Source organism: Euprymna scolopes, chromosome 17 (genome assembly GCF_053919585.1).
Source record: "Euprymna scolopes isolate OS-2025 chromosome 17, ASM5391958v1, whole genome shotgun sequence".
Classification (NCBI taxonomy): domain Eukaryota; kingdom Metazoa; phylum Mollusca; class Cephalopoda; order Sepiida; family Sepiolidae; genus Euprymna; species Euprymna scolopes.
In genome coordinates, this window is record NC_136498.1 from 29,412,476 (window position 1) to 29,424,876 (window position 12,401).

Sequence of the window (12,401 nt, forward strand, 5' to 3'; positions counted from 1 at the left end):
TGTAGGGGGCTACTATCAGGGTCAACAACTACTGGGGTACTATGTAGGGATTTGGGCAGCAAGATGTCGGTTCTCGGTACACTTGAACTTCTGAACGTCAGTACTGTTGGGGAAGCAGGGACCTGGAATGGAATTCCAGGGTCTAGCGGTTCTGGGGAAGAAACTATTGGAGTAAAAAGATCTTTTACATCTAGGGATCTCTACAGTGTGGGGGTGGGATTTAGCAGCCTGTCGGGTTTGTCGAGGGTGCTCACGTCGTGGGGGCACAAGTGATTGCAGTTCGTCAGAGCATTCACCACTAAAATACTTGTAGAAAAGGCAGAGGGATGCAACATTTCGTCGATGGAACAGAGGCTGAAGCTTAGATGCCAGTTCAGGGCCTATCAGGTTTGCGACTCTCTTTTGAACCTTGTCAAGGAGCGAGAGACTAGTAGCAGATGCACCAGCCCAGATGTGGCAGCAATACCCATACATGGGCGAATGGTGGCCTTATAGAGGCACAGGATACTTTCAGGTGTTAGTAGTTTTCTAGCACGGTAGAGAGAGCCCACCTTTCTTGCAGCGGCCCTGGCAATGCCTTCAGTGTAATTGTTCCAACTCATGTTTCCTGTGAACGTTAGGCCAAGGAGTTTGAAAGATGTACTCTCAGATAAAGAGTCCTTGGCCATTGCTATAGGTGGTAGAGAGGGTTTCTTGTAATTATTGAATGAAACTAGTTTAGTCTTGGCAGCATCGAACGCGACCAACCACTTTTGTCCCCATTCCACCACAGATTGGAGGTCTTCCTCTAGTGTTTCTGCCATTTCTTTAGAAATGTGTTCATTCGTCTTCCTGTCGTGCCTGCCATAGAGTGTAGTGTCATCAGCATATATACCCATCTCAGAGGCAATTTTGTCGGGGAGGTCATTTATGAATATCAGGAGCAATAGAGGTCCAAGGATAGAACCCTGGGGCACCCCCGCATTTATATCATATTGTTTAGATGTACGACCGTCGAGGACAACCTGGATTTTTCTCTTATCTAAGAAGGATTTAATTATGTTAAGTATTCTACCAGTGATACCGTATGATCTGATTTTCCTGAGGAGACCCTCATGCCATACCCTGTCGAAAGCCTTAGATATACCTAGAGCTACCGCTCTGCCCTCCCCCGCTTTGTCCAGTGAATGGTATATGCGTTCAGAGATCACAGTTAGGATGTCTGCTGTGGAACGGGCTTGTCTAAATCCATATTGTTTGTCAGTCAGAAGTTTAGCATCTGTAAGATGATGGACTAGAGCATGGTTAATTATGGTCTCAAATATTTTGGCAAAAAGTGGGAGGAGGCTAATGGGGCGATAATTTGATGGGTCAGTCCTTTCGCCAAAATTCTTGAATACTGGTACAACAGAAGCAGTTTTCCAACAGCCTGGAAAGCAAGCTTCATTAAGGTATTTGTCGTAGAGTTTGGAGAGAACTGGAGCTACTTCGGCTGAGCACTTTTTTAATAGCACAGCTGGGATAAGATCGGGTCCACATGCTTTTGAAGTGTCAAGGTTTTTTATGATAGCATGCACCTGAGCAGGGGTGGTTTTCAGATCGTCTAGCGTGGCGTCTGTCCGCATAGAAAAGTCAGGTAGAGGGTGGTTGGAAGGGTCCAGTGTGGAGTTTGAGGCAAACTGACTGGCAAGCATGTTAGCCTTGTCGGTTGCTGAGGAGACAACCTCGTGATTGTTGGTTAGTGGGGGAATTGTTGATTGCCCATTATGCATAACCAGTATGACTGGTTTTACTAACATTGCCTTTTATCATCCTTATTTTTAATCAAGTTTTTTATTACTCATAAATGTATATTTTAATCGACTTTTCATTGACTCTTTTTATCATTCATAACTATATATTTCACTTCTATTTTTAATATTTTATCTCCACCTGATGATGATTCAAGAAAGAATCGAAAGCGCTCGTGTGAACCATGGAACATTTGTAAATACCTTCCATCGTGAAGTTAAAAAAATCTTACGAAAGATCGAAAAAATGAAAAAAAGAATCATTAAGCAAGGTATCTCTGTTGTCTTTTATAATGTTTGCCTTAATAAATATATATATATATATATATATATAATATTTAAACAGGCTTCTTACTTCGCTTATTTTTTTGTTTTGATTCCCCCCTCCCTGCACACCTTTAAACACTCAGGCAAAGCCAGGTACCCCTGCTAGTCTATAATATAAAAGGCAAAATGTGTGTGTGTGCATATTTTGTGTATGTCCAGCAAAGGCTTTTTTTGGAGGGGGCGTTCGGGGTAACCCTTTTATATGCTACCTAGATTATAATATCTATGATTTACAAAATGAGGTCGTGTGTATCTTTAATTTGGGCGACTTTTACACGCTATTTTCGCGATATTTCTTGGTCTACGCATGTTTGTTTGGCTTTTCAGTATAAAAGCGAAACTGAATACATAGGAAAAATTTCTCCCTGGCCCTTGTGGCAGGGAGGTCCAGAAAAACCCCTTATATCAGACAATTGCTATTCAGTTAGACACTTCCCTGTAGGTGGGGAGCTGGTTTTTCCCCCAACATCTTGTGGAAACAAAACCAAAAAAACTGCGTCGCAGCCAGAGTTAAGTGGCATAATGTTTGACCTCATTAAATTTATGCACCTGTCATTTAACTTTTTAACGGTTAAATTAGAACAATTTTTAATTTGTTTCCCTCATGGCTGAGCGGTAAGTTGTTAGGTTATTTTTCACACTTTCTTTTCACCTTCGCGCCAAGGCTTCGGGTTCGAGCCTACCTCCCTCCCAAAACTTTTTTTTTTCTCAACACACATCTCCAAACACCCGGGCAACGCCGGGCACCCCAGCTACAAAACGAGGTCGTCTATATCTTTTATTTGAGCGACTTTTATGTTACAAAATTTGCGCTGTGATTTCATTTCTCTATGGCGTGATGTTTGACCTAGAAAACCAGACGTTGACGTTCGTTTAACCACCTGCTTTTTTAAACATTTAATTTCACCCTTTCTCACTTCTCTGCCCGCTTAGCGTCACGGTAACGTGTAACACTTTTTTTTCCGCCTTAGCCTCAAGGCTTTGGATTTCAGCCTACCTCCCTACCAAAACTTTTTTTTTTTTTTTACACCGACAAACACCTGGACAACGCCGGGCACTCCTGCTAGTCTATAATATAAATCTTACCCGTCTGTTTAAATGTTTGTATGTCTGCCTAAAACTTTCCACAGAGGTGACGGATTTTCATGAGATCGGTATCATTTTGAAGCTTGACCCTTCAGACGACAAATATCGAAAAATTGGCCAAAAACATTAATTCCTTCACCCTCAACTAGGCACTTTCGTACAAGGAGGGGTCGCTTTTTTTGCTGATATTTTCGAAAGTCATCCCCTCTTTTCGATTGTTTAGCCTTAATTTAAACATACGTCACTTCCAGTTTGGTGATGGGCACAACAGCAAACACGTCACGTTTTTTTTTTTTTTTTTTTTTTTTTTTTTTTCCACTTTCTTTTCCTTCTTTGCGGTACGGGTTCGAGCCTGCCTGCTACCACTTTTTTTTTTTTTTTTTTGCTCAACACACACCTCCAAACACCCGGGCAACGCCGGGCATTCAGGCTAGTACTTTATATGTTTCATTTACTTCTTACAATCGTTATTGAACACATGATGGAAAAGGTTTGCTTATGTGTTAAAAATGTCAGTTCATTATCTCTCATTCTGGTATCCTGATAATTCAATTCAGTTCAATAAATTCGGTAAAAATAAATAAAAAATAAAATAAACATGCTTCAGTTGCCGTGTAGAAATGGGGAGGAGGTTAGAAATTTATGTAGCACTTGTTAAATTTGGACTTGAACTGCACACTCATTAGCACATCTGGAAGTCCATTCCAAGGTCAAGACATCCTGATTGAGAAGATTTAATCGCAATGGCTGCTGAAACAGTTTCAGATAATGCCCATGCAAACCTTTTTTGGTGCAGGAATACAAAAATGAAAATCATAATGGTGATGGAGAAGACTAGGCCAAAATTAGATGGCCGCATAAACATTGGTGCTCAAGGGAAAAAAAAAAGTTTGAGCTTCTTGAATGCAATTAAAGATAGGCATATCTTTGCCAACAATGTTTGTGTTGATTCATTCAAGTGGTGTCCTGCCTAATACAGTGACAACTATGAATCTCCATCTCCCTTCCTCGAGGCATTCATGAATTCATTGTTGCTCATCATTCAGAACCTCCATTCATGCTGTTTCTCAAAAGTGTGTGATATATTGCCATAGCTTTCTTTACAGTAGGTTGCAATTTCTTTCTGTCCAAGCAGTGCCCATGCTTGGCGATTGTCCTGACCATTGTACTTAAAGGAATCTTCTGTCCAGCACGAGATGCAAAACCATGAACAGAATTATTCCTGATGGTTTCCATATTATATCAGTCACTTGCTTTCCAAGACCTCACGTTACTTTGATCGGGAGTAGGGTATGGGGGCTAAAGTGAGTTCTCAACCTTGCCCAATGACAGCAGAAGGGAGGAAGTGTCTACTTTTTCTTTAGCAGTAGTATTGTCCCACAACCTTATGCATCACCTCATATTCTCAAATGGTCACCCATCTGGTACTAGCCAGGCTCGCCGTTTCTTAACTTTGATGATCTGACGAGAATTGGTGTGTCAATATGTTTGTGTAAACATTTTATTTGATGACCAGAGTTTTGTTCATCTAAAAATTCTGCCTTCAGACTCGTGTCTTTGATATCTTCTGGCACCATGCTATCATCGTACAGGATTCTTGAACACAAGTTGCTAGTTTACCCATAGCTGTGGAGAGGGATTGCAGTTGCCTATCTTTCTGATGTAATGAATATGAATGCATCCGGGTTCCTCCACACAAGAAGATGATTGGCTGGTATAAGCCATAAATGCAGACGAGTATAGCAGCCTGGGAAAAGGCATTGAAGGGTACGTCTAAAGCTTAAGCATTATACCAGCAACGACTATGAACACTGTTCATTAAAACAACTTAATAGACTGTATCACTAAATTACTGGAGCCAAGACCACTCAGCCACTTCAAACAAATCTGTTTCCAAGCAACATTTCTGTGTAAAATGGACACAAAAGATCCGAGCAAAGTGTAGCATGTGTTCGCATATCCTTCTAGATTGAGGCCGTTTAAATTTTTGTCCCAATCCAGAGTTACCCTCTTTGGGTAGCTGGATCCCCACCCCACCCCCATACATACACACTAAAAACTGAATTGTGTCTAAGTCTGCTGTTATGAGAGAGACAAGTAAATAGAGATGACGAAAGATGTGAAAGCATTTAAACTTAGTATTGCTGATTCCTTAAGTCATGACGGTATTCGTTGAATCGGCATCACACTCTCTCTATCTCTCCCAGAAGATGCAAAGATGGGAATGTTATGGGAATAAGAAGAACCCCAAAAGCAAACGCTTTTCTGGCTGTAAATAATACAATCCTTCATCTTGAAGATTCTGACAAAGTCTGAATTTAGTCGATCTGGTTTTTAGATAGAGTTCCGCTTGGCACAATGTCAAAATAGCGTTGATAATTTCACTGCCTTCTTGGCAACATTTTTTTTTTTTATCTAATGATAGAATTGAGTGACTGAGAAAAAGAAACAAATAGAAAAACTCTTGAAGCTGAATTTAATCACAAGACTTTTTTATTTATTTATTTTGCTGCTGCTGATGGCATGGCAGATTCCTCTGATTTATAAAAAGAAGGACGGGAGGGGGGCATTGCTCTCCCCTCCCATCTTTTACATCATCATCATATTTTGTTTAACATCCGGTTCATATACTACATACGTTGGACAGCTTTTAGAAATTGACTTCAAAAATTAACCTATCTCTGGCCAGGTCTTTTATTTATCCTTCTTTTTCTCAAGTTTATTATCTCCCATGTTTTCCTTGAACCTGAACCTGCCACCTCAACTGTTCTACATCTACGAACCTAAAAACTGAACCTGCCACCTCAACTGTTCTACATCTACTTTCATCCATTCTTTCAACATGGCGATACCACCATTATTATCCAGATCATCATCATCATCATCATCATCATCATCATCATCAGTAGTTTAATCTGTTTCATATGCTAGTGTGCGTTGGACAATTTTTAAAAGTTGACTTCCAAACTAACTTATCTCTGGCCAGGTCTTTATCCTTCTTTCTCACATCCATTCTCTCCGTGTTTTCCTTGGTTTTCTCCTGTGAACTGAACTTATTACCGCAACTGTTCTGCATCTTCTAACCCAAGAACTTTCATCCATTTTTTCAACATGGCCATATCATCATCATCATCATCATATTCCTATACTGTTGAGACTGGACTAACAGAAGGACTACTTTGAAAAACTTTGGGATTTACACTGCAGTCCTGGCACTAATGAAGAAAGACATCCTTTCTCCTGTCTCTGTCACCTAGATGCCTAGCAACGCTATAAGATAGCATTGCTCCAAGAAAACTTTTAGCAGCCAACCAACTTATACTATATTACTTCATAAGGAGAAATCCTTCTAAACTAAGGCAATTAAAATTTTTATCCCAATTCAGTGACCCTTTTTGGTTTGCTAGATTCCATCCCCACCATTCTATTCCTTACTTCACTCTGTAAATTTCTGGCAACCTACACCCAACAGTGTAGATTACTCAAAAGAATATTTTTTTTTTGTTATTTATAGAAACAAGGGTCTTGTTTTCCTTTAGTTTGACGATCCTTTTTGTTACAAATTATTATAGAAGTTGATCTTACAGTAAATACGGAGAATAACTCCAATGTATTGATCTAATGGATCATGGTTGGTTTAGAATTTTCTAAAAGATATTTATGGGTGCCATCATCATCATATCATATAAATCTAAAGATTCTATTGTTGGCATTGGTTTTCCCGATATTTTTCTAATAAAAATTCTTTCTACTGGGTACTTACAGGAGGGACCACGAGAAGGTTGCCAACATCCTAAGTTAAAGTTTTTTGTGGAACTGAATTCAAAATTAGAACACCCAGATTGTCAGTTCGTGTCGTTAACCACTAGGCCATTGTCACCTCTTACTTTTTTTTTATTTTATTTTTTTTTTTTGTTTTGTGCGGAACTGTCTGTACCGTGATTGAACTCCATTTTGAGATCATGAGACTTTTGTGTAATTAATACACTTCTATCTCCCTATTACTTTCCTGTTCAAACAATTGATCAGGCAATCAAGATTATCAGTTTCATTATTATACTAACTATATTCAACCGTCGATGCCTAGGTGGAGATACATTGCTAATTGGAAATAATTTCAAATTTATAATTTTTTTTCTTGGAACAAAATTTAAAAATAAGATTTGGAATATGAGGTACAGTAATAAAAAAAACTGTTTTTACAGACAGCTGTAAAACTGCAAACAACTTTAACGAATGAAAAAAAAAATGTAATTATTTTAAAATCTTAAAAATACCCATAAAATAATTATTTAATTGTTTAAACTATTTTTAAATACATTCTTCGCTAAGATATGCTTAGTTTAATTCTGTTTGTTTTATATAAAAAAAAAACTGTTTGGAAAAAAATGAATTTCCTTTACATTCGAATATTTTTCTGTTATATGGGCCTGACCGATAATTGCTCCTAGTGACCCCAGATGGAATCGAAGGGAAATTTCAATTGTCTTTCGATTCTGAAAAATTAAATCTTTTTGAAACCTTGCTCTGATATTTCTAGGGACCAATTGCACGGAGTGCAAAACAACAGATGGCTAGCCTACAGCCAACCCAGAATTTCCGCATGTCATGAAGACCAATTAATTAATGTAGGGAAGTAAATATATATATATATATATATATATATATATATATATATATATATATATATATATATATATATATATATATATATATATATATATATATGGTGTTTTTCGTTTTAAAGGCAGCAAACTTGAAATTGACAACTCTGTTTTCTTTAATTGTAGATTTAGCAACTATCGGTTATTTTCAGTTCAGTTTGGGTTAGCAATTCATCTTGAAAAGACTGACACCTGAACAGTATTTGTAAATTGTGCAAATGATACAATCAATTTACTGAGAGAAACATTTGATGAACGAAAGATTTCACGAAATAAACCTGTCGATTTGCCACCATGTTCGGGCAATTTAACCCCATTAGATTATTTCCTTTGAAGATGTCTAAAGTCTCATGGAAGACAACATTCAATGCGCGTTATTGCCAAAATACAGCCTAATTTAATGCGTACAGTTTGTGAAAATTGGACCTCTAGATTATATTATAAACGCGCATGTCGCGTGTCCATATGTCCGGAATTGTGTTTAAATTATAAATACCAAAAATGAATCTTTGGAATAAACCACATATTTTTATAATAAAAATATGTTTTTGTGATTTATTTTAATTTACAGTTTGACATCTCTCTCTCTCTCTCTCTCTCTCTCTCTCTCTCTCTCTCTCTCTCTCTCTCTCTCTCTGTATATATATAAATATATATATATATATATATATATATATATATGTATATATATATATATAGCTAATGCCAAATGGACCTGTCTTAATTGTGTTACTGAAACTGTTAAAGTTGATTAAATTGTAGAGATGTTGGGATTTTTATATGGAACTCTAGTGATTCTATTTTCTTCATCATTTAATGCCAGCTCCATGAGATAAAGATTGATGCAGTCGCTTCTACAAAATCTCCAGTTTCTGACCGACGTCTTGTAACGCCAACCACTGTACACAGTTATTTAGCCGGGTTGCAGAGAATGTGATAGATCTAACATGTACCTTAATTAGAGAGGAAAATAAAATATAACTAATGCCTGCCTGCTGAACCAACTTTCTTGACATTCTTGTGTTTTTGTGTTAATGAAACTGCTAATGTTGATTTCATTGTAGAGATGTTGGGATTTTTATATGGCACTCCAATCTTTACCAAGCGTCTATTAACATCAATCACTCCTTTGCAGGAACACCCTTGGAAAATATAGGAATTAATCTTTTCTATCTAAAGTAGGCAATACCCGCAAGCTTTTAGTGGGGTATAAATTTAAGAGGAACTAAAAAAATAACCAAGTTCTTATCAAGTTTTAATTTTCTAATCGTTTTGTTTGTTATGGTGATGGGGCACCCATCGGATGCCAGACATTCACCCACTATTTCAGTCACTCCAACCAAGAGATCTTAAAATTCTAACCGTTCCTTTGAGTGCAATTGTTTGTATTTCTCTTGCACTTGGTTCACCGGGTTGTGTGTGTGTGTGTGTGTGTGTGTGTGCACTCCAAAATATCATGCCTTTGCTAAAGGTCAATCTTGCATTGTTTTATCTTTGTCTTCGTCTGTACCTGCCCCAAGCCTGCTGGCTCTGAGAGGTTCTCTGCGTGCATTAGTGCATTATATAACAAGAATTTCTTCAGACAATATCTCTCGGCAGCTTGTTTTTCTTGCACTTACTGACCTCGTATCTATGGCGGCACCAACAATTAAAATGAACCAATCCCAGCAATGTTTGTCTATGAATAAACGTGAAAGGAAAAAGATTCCTTCATGAAAAACTCTTTCCGAAACCAAAACAAAGTTACGTTAGAAGGTTATGGCCTACACACATTTATTTATAGAAATCAGATTTTTATTATTACGGATGGACTAAATGACATGTAACGTTTCTCCATCTCTCTTGAACTTTATCTTATAATAATTCTAAACCAGTAGTGAAAATGGAGTTCACACATAGAATATAAAATTTATTCGTAAACCGTCTGGAATAGTTACCACTCAATAACCTGTAAAGCAAGGGGGACGGTTTTACTGTGTATAGCAAATTAAGGCACGACAATATGACAAATTAAGAGACGACAATGTATGACAAATTAAGGCACGATAAGGTATAACCCTGATGATTCTCTATTCATGCGATATTGAATCATGTCATTCGATTCTAATGTCAAGAACAAGATGCAACCGATTTTAATTTAGACAGACTATCATGCTGTTTTTTTTTCGATAAAAATCTTTGTAAAAAAAAAATAATAAAATAAACAAGTTTTTTTTTGTTTTTATTTTTAGACTGAGGAATATTTAAAAAAAAAAATGAGTCAAACATGAAAAAAATTGTTACTTTTTTAAAATCGTAAGTTTTTTTTTTTTTTTTTTTTTTTTTTTTTTGTAGTAGGTGTTTACCAAACATTTTTTGAACTTACGGGAGCATTTTTCTATGATTGTCTTGTATTTTATTTTTTTAATATTCCCCTTAAATCTAAAAAAAACAAAAACAAAAAAAAACCATCACGCCAATCGTTTGAATTAAAATCGGTTGCTTCCTGTTGTTCTTGTCATGAGAATCCCAAGTTGCTCGAATAACGTATCTAAAGCAGCAAAAGCCAGTTGTTGTGCGTTTGACGTGCCTTAACTTGTCAAGCATAAATAATAAAACCCATATATCAACTAACTCATTTAGTTTTAATGTTTATAACCTTTTTATCTCCTACTTCCTTTTGTCTATAAAATCGTGTCTTCTTGAGAATTGAAAGTACAATTAATTGCTGCCTTTAAATGTTCATAAGACAGATTTTAAAAAATAAAATTATGAAATGAAAAGTAATAATAAGCAAGTTAAGTAGAGAATTTCATTCTAGTGTGTTTGATATAAATTATGTGCTGCCCCCCCTTTTTTTACAAGTTATTGAGTGTTAACCATTCTGTACTTTTACCCATGTTGTAAAATATTTTTTGCACTATGGATTGACTTAATGATCTGGTACCAGCGGATCACGATCATGGTATAATATCTGACTTATTCAAATGCTTTTTATATAAATTATCGAGATTCTCTGCCAATTCCTGAGTCTGATAGAAAGATTCACGAGTTTAACACTAATATAACTGAAGAAGGTCAGAGTTTTTTTTTTTTTTTTTTTTTTTTTTTACTTGTCTTTCCACGAGGGCAGAGTTAGACACAAGGTCGGTTTTTTATGTGAGGGTGGGGGCCAGCGCCCTAAAAAAGGGGCACTCTGGATAGTAACAACAATAAAAAATGTATGAAGGATTTCTCTCCCATTAACCGAGACCAAAAATGTGCAGTGCAGCATCAGAACAGATACTACAGCTTTATCTTGATCCAAAGGCCAAGGTTACATCATTCAAAATGTTGCAAAAGTAACTCTCAGAATGAGGACGCTTATTCAAATAATTCAGATAATACAAAAAATGAATTACTATTTCCCGGGCAATACCAAATAGCTCTGCTAGTAATAAATAAAAAAGATAATGTTTAACTCATGTAGAGAGGAGAAAACACACACACACGAGAGAGAGAGAGAGAGAGAGAAATGTCATTTCTTATTAAAATAGAGATTTGTTATTGAGAAGTGTTAACTTTTAAACATCTCTTTTTCATAATCGGTGTAATCGCGTTGCCACACCGGTTCTCGTCAGATCGCCAAAGTTAAGCAACGTTGAGCCTGGTTAGTACCAGATGAGTGACCATTTGGGAATTCTAGGTGCTGTATGTGCTCTCCGCTTATCTCGGCATTTGTTTTCAGTCGTTCTGTACATACACTTCACTTGCCCGTGGTATTTAATAATGTCGACTCAGGAAAGGTGTGGTTGGAGATTGCGCACCTCTTGCCACAAAAAAAAAAAAAATTCATACGCAGGCACCCCTACGTGGGTATCCATAGTCTGTTAAAGACTGAAGGAGCCTTTGTTTTTTCTTAAAGGGACACATTTTGGAATTGATTATTCGGACTACTCTTTTCATCTTGGGTGTTATTTTTTATGTTCACAACGACCTGTGGCATAACAGATAAAGAACTAGGTGAAATTCATTTCTAAGTAAAACTCTTCTGGGGGTTGAAGGTTCATTCCTCAATGGGGTGGGGGACGTTACTAAGAATTATGAATTACTTAAAGACTTCTAACCGGTCATAGCTGACGAAATGAGGGCATCCTACCCCCCCCCCCCGTGGATTTAATAAATGGTTCCAATTTGAAATTTCGTACATATTTCCAAGTTCCACAGAATACACCTAAAATAATAATAATAATAATAAACGGAAGTTATGTCAACTGAAACGTTATGAAAATAACTTAAATGAGAACAGTAGTTTGAATAATCCAAATAATCAATCCTTATCTCAATAATTCCGAAACAGTTCTTTTTAAAGTGCCTTTTTTTTTTTTTTTTTTTTTTTTTTTTTTTGTAATTAATCATTTTCTGAAAAACGTGCATCTTGAAGCTTACAATTTAAGACAGTTTCTTTCCAAGAACAAACATTAAAGGGATAATATTTCGTAACAAGCATTTTGCAACATGTGTTAAAGACTTACATTTATTCTAATGCCATCATCTCAGTATTTCAGAAGCGACGGGGTGCAGGGCGTGGAGAAGA

At 36.7% G+C, this 12,401-nt stretch overlaps 1 protein-coding gene across 5 annotated transcripts in view; it reads left to right on the plus strand.

The window, feature by feature from the left end:
- LOC145296722 (mitogen-activated protein kinase kinase kinase 1-like) overlaps nt 1-12,401 on the plus strand; it is a 445,857-nt gene that overhangs the window by 161,343 nt on the left and 272,113 nt on the right. The window lies entirely within an intron of this gene.